This window comes from Marmota monax, unplaced genomic scaffold (assembly GCF_021218885.2).
Source record: "Marmota monax isolate L192 unplaced genomic scaffold, Marmota_monax_Labrador192_F-V1.1 WCK01_AAM20220418_F8-fsc00001, whole genome shotgun sequence".
NCBI classification, from domain to species: domain Eukaryota; kingdom Metazoa; phylum Chordata; class Mammalia; order Rodentia; family Sciuridae; genus Marmota; species Marmota monax.
In genome coordinates, this window is record NW_026693777.1 from 54844544 (window position 1) to 54863003 (window position 18460).

General features: G+C 35.3%; 1 protein-coding gene across 2 annotated transcripts in view; it reads left to right on the plus strand.

Moving 5' to 3' along the window:
- The first annotated feature begins 4886 nt into the window (after positions 1–4886).
- Positions 4887–18460, plus strand: part of Unc13c (unc-13 homolog C) — a 601300-nt gene continuing 587726 nt past the window's right edge. The window contains exons 1-2 of one of the 2 annotated variants that reach the window (XM_058584813.1): positions 4887–5478; positions 8759–8799. The gene's annotated coding sequence lies outside the window, so the exon portion shown is untranslated. The remainder of the gene's footprint in view (positions 5479–8758; positions 8800–18460) is intronic. The other variant, XM_058584812.1, reaches the window with a different exon arrangement.

Consider the following 18460-nt stretch of genomic DNA (forward strand, 5'->3'; position numbering starts at 1 on the left):
GTTGTTTTGCTTTCCTAGTTAATCTATCTAGCTTTAAGACATGCTTCCTTGAACTAACTATATTAAAGATAACTCATCATACAGATCAAAGTGGTGGGGGCAGGTAAGTAAGGAGAAGCATAAATTACATGGAGCTGCTTTTCTTTAACGAGGCATTTGCCTTTCTTGGATATTAATAAGAATATTTGACAAAAGCCAATTTGTTGAAATTGGTTTGTGGTTTCACAAGTTAGTAAAATGTGAAACACCATAGACAGACTTTAAAAATCTGCCCATAGATCCTGTGAAGATTTTGTTCTTGAATAGGTGGCTTCATTTTTTCCATGACTTCTCTCTCAAAACTTTTTTTTTCATTTTAACTAAATTTAGAGAGGTAAAGAAATTTGACCAAAGTCAGAAATAAAGTACTTGCGAGAGCCCAACTTAGAAAGCAGGAACCCTGATATAGAGTATGTGCTCTCTAATGTTATGCTATATTGCTAATCATGGTTACCTGGACCAACACAAGTGAAAAGAATAATAAAATGGGAAAAATTCAACTTATTATTGTCCAGATGTTGTATCGCTTTAAAAATTTAGATATTCTTTTAAAATGCCTTCATATGATGATTTGCTGGAATACAGTACTGAAACTAATTTTACTAAAGGAAAAAAAAAACTGAATAAAATTATAGATGCTTTTATACTCAACAGCATTCAACATCTAATGATCATTACCCAAAGTCTAATGATCATTACCCAAGCAGAAATATTCTACAAGAGTGTCTTCTTGAATAATTTCACTCCCTTTAATAATTAAATTTTTTTAACAAAACTTACAAATTGTGCCATCTATCATAATGTCACATTTGCAGTGGAACCAGTTTTGAAGTAGAAGTTTTTTTATCCAGTCTCTAACATTTATTAGTTTTGTACAATCAGACACACTATACAATCTTTGTCTATTTTATCCATATTGTGTGGGGACAATGAAAATGTCACTGTAATCTTTTATACATTTTTAAAGATCAGTATCTAATTAAAATAAACATAAAAGCATTGGTAAGGATGTTGAACTTTAGGTATTATTATTATGATACAGATGACTGTTGGAATATGTAGTTAGAAAGTTTGTTCACATATATGTGTGAGGCAGCTGGTGAGAACTAAGGGTGTCATTTAGACCAATAAATAGAAGAAAGCTAATAGGCTATATAGAAATTCAACCCATGTCTTAAGCCTCATTAACTTTGTGCTTTCATAAGCACACTGTTACTCATTTAAACTACCTTTAATGAGTGTGGTCTTCAGCTGGGCATTGGGGATATAAAGATGAGTGGACCATGGTTTCTGCCCTCGAGGAGCCCACGTGTCTAGCAAGGAAAGACAGACGAGTAAATTAATATTTTAACATACTTGATAATAAACCAATGCTAAAATAGACATTTATAAAACTGCTAAGAATACACACACAAAAGTACTGCCAAGAATAATTAGAGAAGTATGACACTGTCATCTTGTGAGTAAATTTGTTGAACCTGAGGTTTATTTAACACTTAGGTGCATTGAAAACCCACAGTTAAATAATAGGCAATCTAATTCCTCTTTTGGAAATTTCAAAGGTATTTTATTTTTTTACTTCAACAATGAACATTTATTATTTCACAGTTTCTCTTGGTCATCAATGGCTTAATTGAGTATCTCTATGTTAGAGTTCCTTGTACATTTCCATCTTAGCAATGACTTTGGTCATTTCAAAGTTTGAATTTATTTTCAGGGTCATCTTTCAAATTGGCTCATTCACATGACTGTGTATAGGAGGTTTCTGTTTCTTGCTAGTCTTAGGAAATCTTAGTTCCATGTCCGGTGGGCTTCCTCCATGAGTATCACCATGACATGAGAGCTGACTTCCCCAGAGTGAACAAACCGAGAGCGCGGCAAAGAGGAAACTGCACTGCCTTGTACCACCTTATCTCTGCAGTTACACACTCTCACTTCGGCTCAAAGGTGAAATCTTTAAAGACTCATAATTTAATGGAAAGCTTTAGTAACAAAATTTAATGTGTGCATTGCGTCATGCAATTCTCATTAATTAAATCTTTCAAATTGTGTTAGATGACTTATTCCCAAATAAATTATCTATAGATCTGGCAATTCCAGCTTGCTACTTTAAAAGTAATTATGGTTTTTGTTCTCAATCATCTTGAAAATGAACTATTTTGCCAATTTATTTGCATACATACAGAAAAGCAATGATTAGTCAGAGGGGGTTTTTTGTTTAAATAGTGAGCTCCAATGATCGATTATCAGTTCTCTAAAAGAAAGAGAGGTCTTCTGGAAAGGTGAAAATCTAATTCAGTGCACACAGGTTGATTTATGCTTTTTCAAGAATTCCTTGGTTGTTTAAATTCAGGTACACAGGAAGTAACAGAATTCTACCAGAATTTCTTTTATCCTTTTGACTTAGTAGTTTTACTAATAAAAAATGATCAATGATCTAGACATTTCTTTTTTTCCTCCCAAGCCATAAATGAGACAAATGATAAGGCCCAGTTTATGCCTTGGGATATGAGAGGTGAATGACGCCCTGAGGTTTTGTTCTTCCTGAAATTACTACTGAAGGATTTGGAGGATAGATGACTTTATTATTTAATCAATCGTTGAGTAAGTTTTGGGGCATGTACCTGTAGAGTGAAATGTATGTAAGTGGAAATTACTCATTTCCTATACTGTGTTGTTTGGTGTTATTAATCTGAGTATTTGAAAAGAAAGCTCTTTAAAGAAATGGAATGCATATTATTGATAAGAATATGCAGGACTCTTAACTTGTATTCACATCTCTGTAATTATATATCATTCAACTCAGATACTCAGCAGGTGAAAACTACCCATCAAGAATCAAGGAAGTTCTGTTAGGAATTTCAGTGTACCTCGAGGTCAATAAGGCCATAAATCCATGTCACTTTTTCTAGAAGTGAAATTTTAACAGTAGCCAGTATCCCTCAGACACATGATTCCTACCACTTTAAGAGATGTAAAAACTTTCCAGTTTTAAGTATATGACCAGAATCCTGATCATGAGAGCTAAGAAGTATACTAATCAGAACACACAGGCTGGCATTGCAGGGTTCATGAAGCATTTCTTCTTACCAGCAAAGGTGATGGTCACGACCTCTGGTGTTATTTTCTTTATGCAAGTATTTGCAGCAAGTATGCTGCAAGTATTACAGCAATATTTTCACAACTTTTCATATATTACAGACACATTCTATAGACTACATATTTAGAAACATTTTACTTATATTCCTTCTATAAGCTTAAAACCTAAAATCACTGACACCATATCCCACCGTGCTGAAGACTTATGTACGTTGCACAATATTGGATCCTGGGGGCTCTTGGCCCCAGCTTCAGCACTTTGGTTTGTTATTGAAAACCAAAAACAAAATCATGAATACATATTCCTTCCTCTATGTATCAGATCTTTTTCAAAACAATGCATTAGCTACCATGACTTTTTCTGTATAAAAATGTCAAGGTTTGCCCTATGTTATACTTTAAGGTCTAAAGAGTTTTCCTTTGTGACTCTCAAGTGCTTACAGCCGGGGGCAGTAGAGCTTTGTCCAGCCTGCCCCTCTGGTGAGTACTGAAGGCAGGGATCACACTGCCCCAGTGTTTGCCCCCTGATGCAGATCATTAGACTGAGCAGCTGCTCAAGTCCTTAACAGTCACTTAAGCAGCAGGTTGGAAATGCTGTGCTGCTATGAACCAAAGTTGGGGCTGAAAGCTAGGGATAGAGAGTGCTCGGCTATCAGTACCTAGAGCAAATATTTTATCAAACTTGGGAACATTCTTTTTAAACCTTTCTTTTTTAAATTTATGGTAAGTATGGTAGGCAGAATATGTTTTGCCACAAGTTTTGCCCCAAAATGCTCTTTTTTTTTTTTTAATGGCAGTTTATTTTATATTAAAAGTTCATGGGAAAAGAGAGTCAATTCTAAAATTGATCTAAACACATTCATCCTTATATGTACTGAAAAATGTCATGCACATCTGAGAACATGCTTTTTATACAGTTTAATCTCAGTTACTAGTGGATTGTTCTTCAGTCCTGGAAATATCCTCCCATTTTTTACAAAGCAAAGAAGAAAGAACTAAGCCAGTAGACCAGATGCAGCTTAAAACCTACAAATTATTCCAGGACTTGAGCTTCTTTAAGGCTCTATTTTAAAATTCAGTGCTTTTTATATTTGTTTCAACAGGAAGGTTAGAGGATTGAAAGTACTTAATTGATGGAAGCAGGAGCTGTTACTCCCCCACCTCCTCTACTCAGCAAAAGTAAAAAATAAAGAAAACCCATTCAATTCCTAGCCAGATCTTTAAAATGTTAACATCAAATAGGAAGACATTATTCCTAAGTGAGAAGCAAAACCTTTGTATCAATATGTCTCCACCCTTTCCTACTTTAATATGTATATGTGTTTTTAATTCACATTGCTTAGGAATCACCTTCAAATGTAATTTCACAAACACTACAAGAAAAATGAAAAACCACCTGGGATGGGATGTCAGTATCTCCCTCATTCAAATAACGGGTTCTTTAGTAGCTTCTTGTATCTAATTGGAAATTATACTGAAGGTTGAGTACTTTTCATGATTCCAGACATAGCCAACTAAATCTAAAACAGTGATTACTAAATAACATAGTTAATTTAATAATTGCACTTGTTATTCTAATGCAGCTATCAGAATTGGGTATATGATTGTCTCTTAGGTCAGCTAATAAAGGAAAGATTAGGCATTCATGCATTTCCCCAAAGATGATGCTGTACCCCACATAGTTAGTTGTCAGTGCGGTGATGATGGCCACACCTGGCAGCGTCCACTGTGAATCTCCTGTGAGCAAGGGCTGTGGCTCACCCTCGCAGAGCCGCTCTGTGCAGCTACAGCGGCAGCAGAGGGAGCCTAGACGCTCTCCATGCAGGAGGCTGGGGATCTCTCAGCGTCGCTGCTGCATTCTGAAAAGCAGTGGTCTCTGCTATGTGTGAAGTTCCTAGGACGCACTGAGCCAGGCTGCTCTTCACCCTCAATTGTTGATGAGCCTGGATGCTCCGGAGAGATCTCATTTTGCTTTCTTAGAGAAAGGGATGAGAAATGAGCTGCCCAAGGAATTTGGCAATGGGAAGAGTGAAAGGCAGTTTTGTGCCAGCAGCTAAGTTGTAAAATTGCTTTGGAGGCTACCCAGGGAGCACGAAAGAATTGACAAGAAAAGAACAGACACCGTTGCAGACCAAAGGCATGCCTGATTGAACATGAGTCCGGTCCCTGGGACGCAGCCTCTGCTCCTGCTCTAACTCTTTGTGGCTGAATAAAGGAAAGGAGACTAGAAACAAAATTGCAAGTGGTATTTCTGAAAGGAAAACACATACACCCCAACAGGAGAAGAGGAACAACCCAGCTGGCGTGTACATTTTTTTTTTTTAAAGGAGAATCCCTCAGGTATGTTCTCTAGCCCCACTGTATGCGCTACCTCATCTGCATGTGATTTTGCTTCTGTCTTTTCTTGTTGATTCTTTTTGTTTGCACTTTCAACTACAATTATGGGATTTTTCTTAGAGTAGTAGATGCATTTGTAAAAGCTCAGCTGTCCTGTGTTTATAATATGACTGTATTGAGGATCACCACGGTTTCCTCAGTCATTTCCTTTATTTTAAATGCAGAATGACAAATGCTTGCTTAGTTCCCAGTCAACTTTCAAGGGAATATCTGCATAGGAATAAAAAGGGCTGGGATCAAAGGCTGAGATATTCCCCAATCTCTTGAGTTTTCCAGGGAAAATTAGAGCCAAACAGAGAAGAAAAGTTGATGGCTTCTAGAAAAGGGTTAAAAGCCAGGATGTCATAGACTAGTGTTATGTGACCCAGGTGTTTTTCCAGCTGAACATCAGTCTGGAGCAAATTGAGCTTTACAGTGGTTCTGCGTTTCTAGCTCTTGATCAGCCCTTCAGGATGAAGATCCTGCAGATTTACTTTCAGGAGATGAATTGCTTAAATTATGTGTGTGGTTCTGTTTTACAAGTGTTCTATGGGGCTGAAGGAGGAAGTCTAAAAAAATCCTTTTAATCCAGCAGCATGAGTAAACCCAAACTTCTGCAATTACATCATCAATATACTTGTATAATAAAGAGAAAGACAGATATGGTAACAATAGTAATGTTGGCTGCCTTTACTACCTTGGCTGAGATGACAAAGTTTAAAGTCAATATTCCTTATTAGGCTTTTAAAAAGAAAAATGAAAGAAGTGGGTGGGTAACCCACATAAAAATGAGTTCTTTAAAAAAAAAAAAACTCTGCATTTTATTAAAAATTAAGAATATTATATGATTTCATAATTAATAATCAATGTAATGGTTTTTTAAAAGATAATCTTGCCATCTTTTACTCTTTAATACTTTATTCTCATTAAAGTGGATTAAATTGATAATAAATTATATGTTCAAGTATTTAAGTTAAATGAACTTTTCTAAAGAGGAGAAATAAGAATATAAAAAGTTTGTTACATATATATATATATATATATATATATACACATATATATATATAAATACTTTATAGATTTTAGTGCTTTTTAACAAAAAGATTTAATACTAAAACTCTAGGATCCTGACTGTTAATTATTGTTGGTCCTACTTTTTTATGATTTAAAAGTCCACATGGAATAGAGATAAATGGGATTTAAATAATCATATGTTTAATATAAAGTAAATTACCACCTTGCTCTTTTAAAACTAAAATCTGAGTTTTGCCAAATGGTAGCGATCTGGAGCATTGAGTTAGGCTATACAATGAGATAATCAGTTGTTCCAAAATTTTACACATTAGAATAATAATAATAACAATGTCGAAATATGGTAGGTCATTACAGGCAACTTTTAGACCATAATAATGATAGAAGATAGACAGATTGTAAATTTGCATTTATTAGTAGAAAGTGAAAAACATTGTATTTTTCTTACTTCTATGTTGACATCTTGTATGGGAAAGGTTATAATAACTGTAAACGAAATACTACAGCAATAATGCAACAATAATTTCATAGACTCCCATAAAGGATTATTTTTGAAACTAAGAAACTGATGTAAGATAATCTAAAAGAATATTTGAAACTCTCATTTACAAATGAGAGTTGTTTTTTTTTAAACTACAAAAGTTTATCTTTCCAAACTATTATAACATTTTGTTGAGAAAGTAATTTCAGTAGAATTGTGGACTTGAACATGAGGGTGGATAAATAGAGGTTTATTTCCTAAGCATTCAATTATTTGGTTTTAGGATTTCATCATATAGATTTGGTAACTTTTCTATAGATCATCATAACTATGTGCTTGGTAAATCAATGCCCAGGTGAAATAGGAAGTAAACACGTTAGATAAGCCTAGAGAAGTCACTTTTCATGTGCTTATTATTAACAATGTAGACTATTTTCCTTTCTAGACTGTACAATAGCTTATATCACTGCTAGTCCTTAAATATCAAGCAATGAAGTATGTGAAGCACAGAACTAGCTGCTTAATAGTTCATAGATCATTGCAGAAGGATGAAAGTGCAATAATTCTTCTTTCAAAGAAAAATTACACGAAATATGTGTGTGTGTGTGTGGTGGCGGTAGTGGAGTCAGTGGAGAAGAGAACGTACTTTGATGTCTTCATCATTTAGGGCAAACCTGTGTCTTTGAATATCAGCACACTTTTGGTACGATAATATCTTTTCTCCCATGAGATGCTTTGAGCACTTTCATTTCAGTTGACCTTCTCAGCTAATACAACGCATATACCCTATCATGAGCTCTTTGAGGCATTATGCCACATGTATCTTGACTTCTGATTTTAACACCATCCACTTATGTTACTCATTCTTTCTATCCCTTATTATTTTTTTTTACTACATAAGGACTTTCTCCAGAATTTTTGAAGATATTGAAATCACCTTGCCACCTACTTTTCAGTGAGAAATTTTAGGAATTTCAAATGCATACTAAATTTGTTTCTGAAATATACAAAAAAAAAAAATTAAGCTACCATCTAACTGTATTATAACTTATACCTAATAGGAACTTACTTGGTTTTTTAGGATAACAAGATTCAAAACTGTAATCGTAAATTTAAAGAATTACATTTGCATCTTTTTGTTGTTGTTACAAATTACTTCTGGATATTAAGTTGTCTGTATTTGATATGCAAGGCTGCAGTTCCTTTCTAACTTAAAAAAAGATAAAGGATTTATTAATAGCTCTCTCAGCCTGCAGCTTTGAGCATGCAGAAGACTGAGCACCTAGTTTTGTAATCTCTGCAGAGATAATGGATGCTACAGCAGTGTTCACTTCACTTGTGGCCTTTTAAGAAACAGTTAGGAAGAAAGGAGTAAGTATTCTAACCTCCAGAGCATGAGTCCTGCAGAGGAAAATGGACATGAAGACACACCGAGTCAAAGCTCCTTCACTTGAAAATCTGGTTCTGATCCAAGAGATATATGTGTTTACTATCTCTTGTATGCCCTAGTTATATTGTACATTTTAGTCTTAGCATACAGAATTTGTTATACTTTTGATACAGGAATTTATATTGCTCTTCCTACAGAGATAGAAAAATATTTTGTAGGAATAAATGTTGGATAGGAATATAAATTCAATGTTATAAATCATACTCATGGTTTTCAAAGTATGTTTAAAGAATAATTGTAAGAGATAGGCTTCCCTTCAAATGTTTTCTTTTCTCCCTTAGGCTTTTGCTATCCCGCCTTCAGCCTTTCTCTACTCCCAACAGTAAGTCTTCATTGGCCCATGTCTTGTCTTTAGGATAAAATATACTTTGATTCTGAGCATTCTGGCTCTTGAGAATCTGAGTGCAATATGTCTTTTTTTATTATTTATCTATTTTTATGTTGTGCTGAGGATCGAACCTAGAGTCTTACAACGTGCTAGGCAAGCATTCTACTGTTGAGCTACAACCCCGGCCCTGCAATGTCTTTTTGATAGAGAAAAAATGTTTTTCACAGAAATATTTTGCTTCATGTGTTTTATAACTAGAAATAACATACTCTAGAAATAGCTTTTCTAGGCATATAAACCTAAAACTTTCAATTAAAAAAGAGAAAGCAAAAGAATAACTGATGGAAAGGGTCACCTTTCCTATTTCACAGGGGAAGAATGGATGACTTAGGTTTAATCACTGAGGCATGTTCCTGGGTAGGATGCTGTTGATCCCAGAAAAACTGGAAGTATAAATATGCTTTGAATCATAAATTGTTAAGTGTAATGTGACTGAAAAATTAGAAAAGATTGCTTTATCAATGAGAAATCTTAAGTAAAATTTGGGAGTGACTTAAATCTAGAGAATGAAAACACGCAGTCCAAGAGGCCAGTGCTTTTGCTATCTATTTGAAAACACCAACATGTATAAAATTCTGGCTCAGTATCCATATTTCTAGGTAAACTCGGGCTGTTGCTTTCCCTAGAAGCCTTGGTTTTCTCATCTGTGAATTTATCTAGATGCTTATGCAGATAGACCCTTTCTAGTTCTTTGATTCAAGGATTTTATAAAATCTACATGATGCAGACTCTGTAGGATGGACTTTATTTGAAATGTAGCTACAAAATTATTTGGCTCGATTAGCCTCTCTTGAGAGGCTAGAAGGGTGTAAATAGCACTTGCTTTCCTGATAAATGGAAGAAATAGTATTCACTCTTTTAGATAATTTGTTTTCCTTCATACAGCTACACAGAAATATTGGCTTAATCATATTCCATGTAACAACATACCATCATCCCTTAGTTTCTAAGTGGGGGTTGTTTCAGAATACTCCCCACCCCACCCCTCACGCAGACACCAGAAATACACAGATCCTCAGTTTCCTTATTTAAAATGGTGTAAGTATTTTATATAGCCTAAGCACATGCTCCTGTATACTTCAAATTGTATCTGGGTTACTAATAATAACTAATGCCTTAAAAATGCTACACAGATAGCTGCTATACTAGATTGTTTAGGGAATAATGACAAGGAAAATTTGTACACATTCACTACAGGAAAATTTTTAAAAGATAGTTTGATATACAGTTGGTTGAATCTATGGAAGCAGGACCTGTCGATATCGAGGGCCAACTATATTTTGTAGAAGGCCCTTTATCTGGTGAGTCATAAAATATTTGCCACAGTTTTGATAGATGTTGAAATGCTGCTGTTTGTCTAACAAGAAACAAATGGTGTTAGGGTACTTAGCTGCTCCCAATTTTAGAGCCATGCATATAGCAGTGTTTTTAAAATTAAAGTGTATTCACATACTGTACTTAGTCATTACACTAATTTCCTCTCTCTTCCTCCAGCTTTCTTCCTCTCTGGATATTCACACTCAATAAGAACATGCTAGAAAAGAGAGGGAGCCACAACGTTATTGGAGAATAATTGCAGACCATAGTTTTAAAACTAATAAATGATAAGAAGCAGAATTCTTAGTAAATAAATACAGAAATTACAACAGATGCATAAATTCACTACTGTCTTGCTCCGTTTAGCTTTGGATCCTACTCGAGCATTCCCTGTTTCTATCTGCTGTCTTGGTGACCTGAATTTTGTCAGCAACTACCTCTTTGGAGGGCTTTCTACTAATTTGTCTCATCAAGTCAAAAGATTCGGCTCCAGCAGTTTCCCTGCAAACAGCCCCTTTTTCTGATTCTCTTAGTCTCTAACCTCAAGGCATCTTCACTGTCCTGTTCTTCCTCATGGCTTGTGTCCAGTTACTCACCAACTCTTAGCTTCTCTTTTATATATCATCTTCAGCCATGCCTTCCCATCTCTTCCTATTGTCACCACAATAGTTGACTTTTGTATCACATTTTGCCTAGAATACTGCTTGAAACTCCCAAACACTGTACTTGTTATGAACTTCTCTGAGCATGTTACTGCCAGACCCATTGTCCTAAAAAATGTCATGACACATGCTCTGAAACTTTCAAGAACAGCATGTTATGTATAGAGCCTAAATTTCCGTGTGCAGCAAGAAACACCTTTTACAAGCAAATCCCAGACTGTCTTTTCAGCTTTACAGATTTTTATTTCCCTGTAGTTCTTTATCCAATCTCTGCCCCAGTTACCCAGATTACTTGTTGTTATGGTTTGGATGTGAGATGACCCCCAAAAACTCACATGTGAGACAATACAAGAAGGTTGAGAGGAGAAATGATTGGGTCCTATGATTCTTTAATCAATCCCCTGATAGGGATTAACTGAGTGGTAACTGAAGTGGTAGGGTGTGGCTAGAGGAAGTGGGAATTAGGCCATGGCTTTGGTGTATATATTTGTATCCGGAAAGCAGAGTCTCTCTCTCTCTGCTTCTTGATCACCATGATGTGAGCTGTTCCCTCTGCCATATAGTCTGATATTCATCCTTACCTTGAGCCCCGAGAAATGGAGCCTGCTGCCTGTGAACTAAGATCTCTGAAACCGTGAGCCCTCAAATAAACTTTTCCTCCTTATAGTTGTTTTGGTCAGATCCTTTAGTGACAGCAGCGAAAAAGCTGACTAAACACTTATAGACTCCAAATATTCACTTTATACAATTCCAAAGTACTAAATGGATTTCCTAATTTATTTCCTAATACATTGTATACTTTCTCATGAAATTTCTCTCATGGTATTGACCTTCACTTTAAATCTTTATTGTTGCATGCTACTTTTAAAAACTAGCTAAACTTGAAACCACTTCAGTACAGTGTCTGTGTAAACTTCCTCATGTTTTAAAATTTTTACATCTGAATTCTCAACCAGAAAAATAATGACACTATATAGATCATTACCTCACAGGATTTTCATGAGAATTAAGAAATATCATGGGGTGAGTGTTCAATGAATATCAGCTAGAATTAACTGTAGTTATATTTGTATTTCTAAGTTTTGACATGTAAAAGGGGGTTACTCAGTAAATATGTGTTGGATTTTATATTGGATTTTCATTCTGTACTATTACCTATAATTAGAGGAAAAGAGTGGTTAGGGAAGGAGAGAGTCTGGTATATCAAGTAGAAAATAACAAGAAGAAGAAAAAATCATTAAATTCAGAGGGAAAACTTAACCCTTTACTATGTCCCGAAATAGTAATGCTCTCAGACCCTACATTTAGGACACATTGAAATAGCTTTTAACAGCCTGTTTTTTGATGAAATCAAGTGCCCTGAGATCCCGGTATAAGCTTATGTGTGCTTCTTTCCACAGTATTATGGCAGCAAATCTTAATGATTTCATATATTACAGCTGATGTGGGCTTCATTAAGAATCTACCACTGACAAATGCTCCTGAGAACAGAGAGAATTGGAGTTGACCAGCAGCCTTGATTTATTCTCCCTGTTCAGAGCTCCTGATCTCAGGAGACACTGCGCAACTATGGTGAATGCCCATTCAGCTCATGAACACAACCATTGAAAGGCAGAATAGGTAGAGCTACAAGAGAATTGGAAATTGACGTTTAAAAATAAGAGAGCTGTGTTCCTCTATGTTATCTAGATGGGAAATATGTCACAGTAGAGGTCCATGTCAACTTCTCTCTTCTTGGTCTAAGTGCAATATATTTCTCTTTTTTCTCAGTTTGGTAGTAGTAACAGTGTAGTAACAATGTTTACCTAAATGATTCCATGTTCCATATCCTTCCTCACTTCCTCTGATCTAAATCTTTCCATTTTGACTTTAGCTGATAATTGAAATTGTAGTCTAACTCTCTCCTATTTTATTCACTCCTACAGTACATTCAACATGCCCCCATCACTGGTCTCTACCACCAGAGCTCCTATTCTATGGCATCCAGCTCCCAAATGGATTCACCAATATCCATAGTTACATAAAGAAATCCAGGGAGCATCCAGTGATCTTTTAGTTTTCTGGAAGGAATTCTTGGAGCATCTGTTTATTTCAAAATGAAAGGCAATGTACCTGATTATACATAGGTGGATTCACCTTTGAGATTTCACACTGGAGGAACATTTGTCAAAAAATGGTGAAGCAGGAGTCTAAGGAAAATAAGCATTGATTTCCTTCTGATAAGCCTTGGTGAATTTCTTTTACAGTTGGTTCTAGTTGTCTGTAGTTCAGGCCATGTATGTAAGATATTATTTGCCGATTTCTGTGTACATGATATAAAATATCTTCCTATGAGAATGAAGAAAATATTTCTTAAAATGAAGAAAATTTGAAAAGCTACACGGTGTGACACAAATTCCAAATTTCAAATTGAGTTAGAATTTTTAACATACCAGATATGGCTTTTAAAAATTATAGAACTCTAAGAAAGTCTTTGTCAAAGTCATTACGATCCTGGATGTCTGTTTTTTAGTTGCTTTTCAATTAATGTATAGGTTGTCTCATTTTCCATTGTGAACAGAGTCTCTTGGTTCAGTTATCTAAGACTCATAAAAGAGAGACGATTTACTGTAATATTTAACCAAATGAAAATGGACCAAAAATCAATGCCTGTTCACATTCTAATGCAAAGAAATTTGCTACTATATGCCTGTGAAAATTAGTGCTAAAGACAACTAATTTGAAATCTAATAGACATCATGGACTCCTGTTTTTCAGGAATTCAAATACTAGTGAACATTTAACTACTTAGTTTTAGAAGAAAGATAAATGCACTGGATAGTTGTACATGAGGATAGATGACATTAAGACTTGCCATCTTTTGTCTACAATATTGTACAATAATGACATATTCATTATGATATCACGAATACTTTTCAATACTTCCCATTAACGCTTTCTATATTATAAAGTTATGTTTATCATGATTAGTCTTCAATTTAACACTTCTGATTATTTGTAATTCATAAGCAAGTATTTTGGATAAGTAGGCATTTTCTATTCAGTTAAATAGTAAATGCTAATGATAAAAAATGGTGAGTGAATAATTATAAGTCTATTTTATTTAGTTTGGGAAGTAGTAGAAATTATCCTTTGGAAGGTAAGTTAATTCCTGCATATATTGATTATCAGCCTTAAATATTCTGTCCTAATATCACCTGGATCCAAATATCCTTAAAAAGGAATAAGAAAAAGAATAAAATTATTCAAAATTCATTAATTTTCTCAGAAAAGTAACTCAAAGGCAGCATCCTACCGAAGGAAAACTATAGCTGAAAGATAGTGCATTTTTCATATTCCTGAGTTCTATCAGGTTTATCCTAACTGCATTTTGCTGAAGTTAGTACTGAAATGAGTCTGTGGCTCCAAGGACTCAGCAGTTGGCCATGGAAGAAGGTGGGCAAGAGTGTCACAGACATCAGGAGAAAGTCCAGCTTGGATCAGAAACATGACCACAAAGTTCAAACTGTAGCTTACCAGGATTAACTGTTTACATTTTCTGTCCTTGCTGTATGCCTTAGGCTATCTAAGGGACATCTCTCTACCTTTTTGATTGAGAAATGTATCTCCAGCCCCTTGAGCTGCAGCTTCTGTCTTGATTAGACTATTTATAAAACATTGGGAGACTAGTGGGTTCCTTCTGTGTTAATTACAGAGCCATGAGCAACTTTTGCAGACAAAATGAAGTTCAATTTCAGACCAGATGTATCTGTGTGGGTTTAATGTATAGTCAACTATGCAGAGGCCCAAAGGTGTGACTTTCCTAGCACTTCTTCCTCAGTGTGGTCTGAATTTCTCCGACCTTTCCATGTCTTCTTCTTTACTCTGCACTAGATTGTGAGATTCTAGAAAGCACAGTCTTGTGGTATTGTTCCTTTTATTGTGAAACTTGTAGAAAGTTTACATGTATTAGCTATGAGGATGGGTGATTGAAGTAAAATGTTTCTAAGGGGATACAATATAGAAAATTTCCTGTGTTTGACATTAATAAGAAAAATAGTTTTTAGGAAAGTTTTTTTAATATATATTTTAAATAAGAGGGGGTAGCCTCTAGTATAATTTTTGGGCAGAGAGAATATTCCAATCAGAGGAAATGTTTGTGGGGCCGAAATTGTATGTGGAACACTGGAGATCATTTTTGTCAGTATGTGAGAAACTTTGGGCACTTTTTAAGGCTCTACAGAAGGAGTATGGAGATGAATAAAAGGAAACCTACCTTCAAAAATTCTTAGATCTGTTGTGGAAGGGAAGCATGAACATGGAAGTACTGAATTATAAGATTCCATGTTGCAACAGTTAGGTCCAGTGAGGAGGAAATGAAAATACCTTCTATCCCAGCAGATCAGTAAAGAGATGTCTCAGATTAGAATAAAGAATATATGGTTATATTAGAATAAAGAATATAAGGAGTTAGGGCTATTAGTAGGTCTGAAGTTCATGGAGCAGACATCAATGAGCCACCTGTTCATGGAGAGAAAATAGAATTATTTATTGAAATTGTTTCTTTAAATAACTCTGTTTGTCTTGATATTGCGAAGGGCAGGAGCTGTTGCTGTTCTGCATACCATGTATCCCTCAATTCTACGATAGTTCACAATACATAGATGATACCCAATAAATATTTGAATGAATAAAGTGAGCTTTTGAATTCAAATTCAGGTTTTAGATCTTTTGAATCTACCTTTGTCATCACTAGTAACCTACTGTGCATTAACCACCATGCAGGTACTGGGGTTATAAAGGATTATCTTTTAAATGGGGTATTCACAGACTTATGGGGAGAGGAAGACAATGATGCCATATATGGTCTGAGGAAAATATTACCAGGCAAAGTGAGCTGTTTCTGTAATGTAACATACATTTAATATTTTAGAAATCTGTTAAATACCTACTTTCAAATTGTGATCAGGTATTTCTTATCTGAATACTGGCTCAATTTGCATTTATCAATGAAGACAAGGTTCTGCAACCTCAATTACAATCTTGGAAAACTATCAACAAAAATCTGATTAATGAACACTATCTAATTGCTTTTTAAAAATTTAGGCAATCTTTCTTGGTTTCTGCCTGAAACAATAGCGAGGTAGGAAATTCAGGGATAAAAATAGAAAAAAAAATCTACCTCAGTACAAACAGTTCCTGAAACAACACAGCAGGGCAATGGCCTTAAATTTAAACTATCATTACTCATGCTTCACTTATTTTGCCATTAAGTATATAGATTTAGTTTTTAGCAAACATAAGATGTTTTTGTTTGGTTTATTGTGTCATGTAAGACCTATTCTTTTGTTTTACTATTAGATACAAAAACAGCCAAATACACACCAAAGGGAGGGTTATTTCTTATTTTTTGTTTGGGTGTTTCCTAATTTATGCACTATATGGGTTTCCAAAATATGTGCAAGTTATTATCAATGTTAAATTCCCTAGAAAACTGACTTTTTGTTTTTCGGGAAAATTGTGCTAAACATGTCTGTAAATGAGTACCCAGGTGATGATTTACTTATTTTTTAAAGTATGAAGTTGCTTGTATTAATCTGGACTTTAAAAAAAAAAGCAGGAAGTGTGCCTACTTATCTGGTTAGCTTTAAAAGAGCTGAACCAGGTGCTGACATGTAGCACTACCGTAGTGTTGCACCTGAGTTTTGCAAAGATTTCTCATACTGTCACAATAAGGAAATGAGAAGAAAAACTGGCATAAGAAGTCTACTGATGCTCTGTGTCATGTTTCTTTCTGTTTGGCCATTAGCCCTAAGCAGGAAAAAAGAGGCCAGGGTAACTTGATTGGGGAAGAACTAGTAACTGAAATTCAGGCCAGCTTATCTGACAGGTCAACAGGTCATGATAACTGTATCTCTGCTGAACCACACATAGACTTGCCTTCTGTTCCAGGCTAAAGTTTGTTTCCTCTCTACAATAAGAATGAATTTTGTAGATTGTTGTCATAATTAAAAGATAAACATTTTAAATGTTTAGGATGTACCTGAAACAGAGCAAGGAAATATAACAGGGCAACTATCACTATTCTTCACTACTCTTTAAACTATGTATGCTACTTATGATATGTTGTAAAAATAAAATATATTGTGTAGATGTGGTGTCACATAACCTTGAAACCCCAAACAGGGCATATTCAAGAACAAGAATAAAAACACTGTGGGGCTGGGGATGTGGCTCAAGGTAGTGCGCTCGCCTGGCATGCGCGGGGCATTGGGTTCGATCCTCAACACCACATAAAAAAAAGTATATATATATATATAAAACACTGTGAACTGGTATCTGTGCCTGTTCCCTTCATTTGAAGGCTATTCCTAGAGGTTGACTCAGAGGAATGAGCACCTTCATCCTAGAGGCATTACATCTGGCATTTATTCCATCAACCCTGGGTGATTCTCGAACCCACTTGCTTCTTTCTTCCAAGATTCTGGCTGGTTTCTTTTCCTGGGGAAATTTACATGAAAATGGGTATTGAAATAAAATAATGTCCCCTCTAATTGCAGATGATATCAAGGCCACAACTCATTATACTTTCAATTCTAGATACATACATACCTATGGCTAGTGTCTCTGTTGATCTAGATGGCCTACTTGATGGGGTGAGCAGATTATGATCCCTAAAACATCTGAGACTTTGGAAATTCTTACCATTCTTGTCCATTTATACTCAAATGGGGGAAGGGGTACTAGAGAGTTTCCTCAATGGCTTATCTGGGTGTCAAATGGATCAATCCTTGTCCTAATTGTGCAATTTTAGTCCTCCATTCTCCTAATTCCTCCTGCCATAAGTTTATAGTCACCTAGTGACAACACATCTTAAGATGGTGTATATTTTCCTCATGTCTCCTGAAAGACACAGTTGTCTTCTGGGATCCAGGCCCTCTATAATCACAGAAAACAAAGTTGTGGTTCCTAAATCTATGTATTCTATCTTGTGGGTATCTGATATTCACAGATTTAGAGTATATACTGCATTCTGAATTATGGGACTCATAATCAAGGTATCATTAATAAGTTAGTACTTCAAATATGCTTGCAAAGGCTACTTCTTCACAGGCTGGAGTCTTCTGGGCTTTGATGTGACAGAACTAGTGAAGCCCGTGGTCATGAACTCAATGCTGCACCTCTACTAATGTTCAGCAGAACCCTATCTCTAAAGTAAAATGTTGTGGATGGGAAACAAATTCTCTTCTGGAATTGTGTTGATTTCAATTTAAACAAGGCATTCTAATTTTCAGAATTGAAGAAGTACAGTGAAATCAATTGCTACCAAAAGTCTTCTTGGAAAGTATTGTATCAATTGTTCAGCATTGATCCCAGTTGCTGGCCGCTTGTATATTTGGCAGCATTGCTACCTAAATCAGCCTTATAAATCTTATTAGGGAGGCTGTCCTCAAATTCCTGATCATTCATCCATTATTTCTTTCACTACTATAAATAAAACAATATCTGTGGATATAGGGACAAATTCTCCCCTATTTAGATTTATATAGCTCCTATTTGATCAAATAGTAAAAAGAATCTAGTGCATAAATACTCTCTCAGTTCCCACTTGTTGATGAGATCCTACACTTTCTTCA